Here is a 3,906-nt window from a genome sequence, read left to right as displayed (position 1 = left end):
GTAGGAGGAGAGGATGTAGGAGGACAGGTTGTAGGAGGACAGGATGTAGGAAGACAGGTTGTAGGAGGACAGGTTGTAGAAGGACAGGTTGTAGGAGGACAGGTTGTAGAAGGACAGGTTGTAGGAGGACAGGTTGTAGGAGGACAGGTTGTAGAAGGACAGGTTGTAGGAGGACAGGTTGTAGGAGGACAGGTTGTAGGAGGACAAGTTGTAGGAGGACAGGTTGTAGGAGGACAGGTTGAAGGAGGACAGCTTGTAGGAGGACAGGTTGTAGGAGGACAGGTATTAGGAGGACAGGCTGTAGGAGGACAGGTTGTAGGAGGATAGGTTGTAGGAGGACAAGTTGTAGGAGGACAGGTTGTAGGAGGAAAGGTTTCAGGACAAGTTGTAGAAGGACAGGTTGAATGAGGACAGCTTGTAGGAGGACAGGTTGTAGGAGGACAGGTTGTAGGAGGACAAGTTGTAGGAAGACAGGTTGTAGGAGGACAGGTTGTAGGAGGACAGGTTGTAGGACGACAAATTGTAGGAAGACAGGTTGTAGGAGGACAGGTTGCAGGAGGACAGGTTGTAGGAGGACAAGTTGTAGGAAGACAGGTTACAGGAGGACAGGTTGTAGGAGGACAGGTTGTAGAAAGACAGGTTGCAGGAGGACAGGTTGTAGGAGGACAGGTTGTAAGAGGAGAGGTTGTAGGAGGACAGGTTGTAGGAGGAAAGGTTGTAGGAGGATAAGTTGTAGGAGGACAGGTTGTAGAAGGACAGGTTGCAGGACTGGTTGCAGGAGGACAGGTTGTAGAAGGACAGGTTGTAGAAGGACAGGTTGTAGGAGGACAGGTTGTAGGAGGACAGGTTGTAGAAGGACAAGTTGTAGGAGGACAGGTTGTAGGAGGACAGGTTGCAGGAGGACAGGTTGCAGGAGGACAGGTTGCAGGAGGACAGGTTGTTGGAGGACAGGTTGTAGAAGAACATGTTGTAGGAGGACAGTTTGTAGGAGGACAGGTTGTAGGAGGACAGGTTGTAGGAGGACAGGTTGTAGGAGGACAGGTTGTAGAAGGACAGATTGTAGGAGGACGGGGTATAGGAGGACAGGTTGTAGGCGGACAGGTTGTAGGAGGACAGGTTGTAGGAGGACAGGTTGTAGAAGGACAGATTGTAGGACAGGTTGTAGGAGGACAGGTTGTAGGATGACGGGTTATAGGAGGACAGGTTGTAGGAGGACAGGTTGTTGGAGGACAGGTTGTAGGAGGACAGGTTGTAGAAGGACAGGTTGTAGGAGGACAGGTTGTAGAAGGACAGGTTGTAGGAGGACAGGTTGTAGGAGGCCAGGTTGTAGGAGGACGGGTTATAGGACAGGTTGTAGGAGGACAGATTGTAGGAGGACAGGTTGTAGGAGGACAGGTTGCAGGAGGACAGGTTGCAGGAGGACAGGTAGTAGGAGGACAGGCTGTAGGAGGACAGGTTGTAGGAGGACAGGTTGTAGGAGGACAGGTTGTAGGAGGACAGGATGTAGGAGGACAAGTTGTAGGAGGACAGGTTGTAGGAGGACAGGTTGCAGGACAAGTTGTAGAAGGGCAGGTTGAATGAGGACAGGTTGTGGGAGGACATGTTGTAGGAGGACAGGTTGTAGGAGGACAGGTTGTAGGAGGACAGGTTGTAGGAGGACAGGTTGTAAGACGACAGGTTGTAGGAAGACAGTTTGTAGGAGGACAGGTTGTAGGAGGACAGGTTGCAGGAGGATAGGTTGTAGGAGAACAGGTTGTAGGAGGACAGGTTGTAGGAGGACAGGTTGTAGGAGGACAGGTTGTAGGAGGACAGGTTGTAGGAGGAAAGGTTGTAGGAGGATAAGTTGTAGGAGGACAGGTTGTAGGAGGACAGGTTGTAGGAGGACAAGTTGTAGGAGGACAGGTTGTAGAAGGACAGGTTGCAGGAGGACAGGTTGTAGAAGGACAGGTTGTAGGAGGACAGGTTGTAGGAGGACAGGTTGTAGGAGGACAGGTTGTAGGGAGACAGGTTGTTGGAGGACAGGCTGTAGGAGGACAGGTTGTAGGAGGGCAGGTTGTAGGAGGACAGGTAGTAGAAGGACAAGTTGTAGGAGGACAGGTTGCAGGAGGACAGGTTGTAGGACGACAGGTTGTAGAAGGACAGGTTGTAGGAGGACAGGTTGTAGGAGGACAGGTTGTAGGTGGACAGGTTGTAGGAGGACAGGTTGTAGAAGGACAGGTTGCAGGAGGACAGGTTGTAGGAGGACAGGTTGTTGGAGGACAGGTTGTTGGAGGACAGGTTGTAGGAGGACAGGTTGTAGGAGGACAGGTTGTAGAGGGACAAGTTGTTGGAGGACGGGTTGTAGGAGGACAGGCTGTAGGAGGACAGGTTGTAGGAGGACAGGTTGTAGGAGGACAAGTTGTAGGAGGCAAGGTTGTAGGAGGACAGGTTGCAGGACAAGTTGTAGAAGGGCAAGTTGAATGAGGACAGGTTGTAGGAGGACATGTTGTAGGAGGACAGGTTGTAGGAGGACAAGTTGTAGGAAGACAGGTTGTAGGACAGGTTGTAGGACAGGTTGTAAGACGACAAGGTGTAGGAAGACAGGTTGTAGGAGGACAGGTTGTAGGAGGACAGGTTGCAGGACAGGTTGTAGGAGGACAGGTTGTTTGAGGACAGGTTGTAGGAGGACAGGTTGTAGGAGGACAGGTTGTAGGAGGAAAGGTTGTAGGAGGATAAGTTGTAGGAGGACAGGTTGTAGGAGGACAGGTTGTAGGAGGACAAGTTGTAGGAGGACAGGTTGTAGAAGGATAGGTTGCAGGAGGACAGGTTGTAGAAGGACAGGTTGTAGGAGGACAGGTTGTAGGAGGACACGTTGTAGGAGGACAGGTTGTAGGACAGGTTGTAGGAGGACAGGCTGTAGGAGGACAGGTTGTAGGAGGACAGGTTGTAGATGGACAAGTTGTAGGAGGACAAGTTGTAGGAGGACAGGTTGCAGGAGGACAGGTTGTAGAAGGACAGGTTGTAGGAGGACAGGTTGTAGGAGGACAGGTTGTAGGAGGACAGGTTGTAGGAGGACAGGTTGTAGGAGGACAGGCTGTAGGAGGACAGGTTGTAGGAGGGCAGGTTGTAGGAGGACAGGTTGTAGATGGACAAGTTGTAGGAGGACAAGTTGTAGGAGGACAGGTTGCAGGAGGACAGGTTGTAGGAGGACAGGTTGTAGAAGGACAGGTTGTAGGAGGACAGGTTGTAGGTGGACAGGTTGTAGGAGGACAGGTTGTAGAAGGACAGGTTGCAGGAGGACAGGTTGTAGGAGGACAGGTTGTAGGAGGAAAAGTTGTAGGAGGACAGGTTGTAGGAGGACAGGTTGCAGGAGGACAGGTTGTAGGAGGACAAGTTGTAGGAAGACAGGTTGTAGGAGGACAGGTTGTAGATGGACAAGTTGTAGGAGGACAAGTTGTAGGAGGACAGGTTGCAGGAGGACAGGTTGTAGGAGGACAGGTTGTAGAAGGACAGGTTGTAGGAGGACAGGTTGTAGGTGGACAGGTTGTAGGAGGACAGGTTGTAGAAGGACAGGTTGCAGGAGGACAGGTTGTAGGAGGACAGGTTGTAGGAGGAAAAGTTGTAGGAGGACAGGTTGTAGGAGGACAGGTTGCAGGAGGACAGGTTGTAGGAGGACAAGTTGTAGGAAGACAGGTTGTAGGAGGACAGGTTGTAGGAGGACAGGTTGTAAGACGACAAGGTGTAGGAAGACAGGTTGTAGGAGGACAGGTTGTAGGAGGACAGGTTGTAGGAGGGCAGGTTGTAGGAGGACAGGTTGTAGGTGACTCTTAAACAACAATGACATACAAGGGTGACCTCTCAATGCTCAACTACCCGGGGAGGACGAGGTCAGGTCACACTCTCAGCAGAGGAAACACACCGATGATG

The sequence above is a fragment of the Procambarus clarkii genome, chromosome 26 (genome assembly GCF_040958095.1).
Source record: "Procambarus clarkii isolate CNS0578487 chromosome 26, FALCON_Pclarkii_2.0, whole genome shotgun sequence".
Lineage (NCBI taxonomy): Eukaryota > Metazoa > Arthropoda > Malacostraca > Decapoda > Cambaridae > Procambarus > Procambarus clarkii.
Note: the sequence above shows the minus strand (reverse complement) of the source record.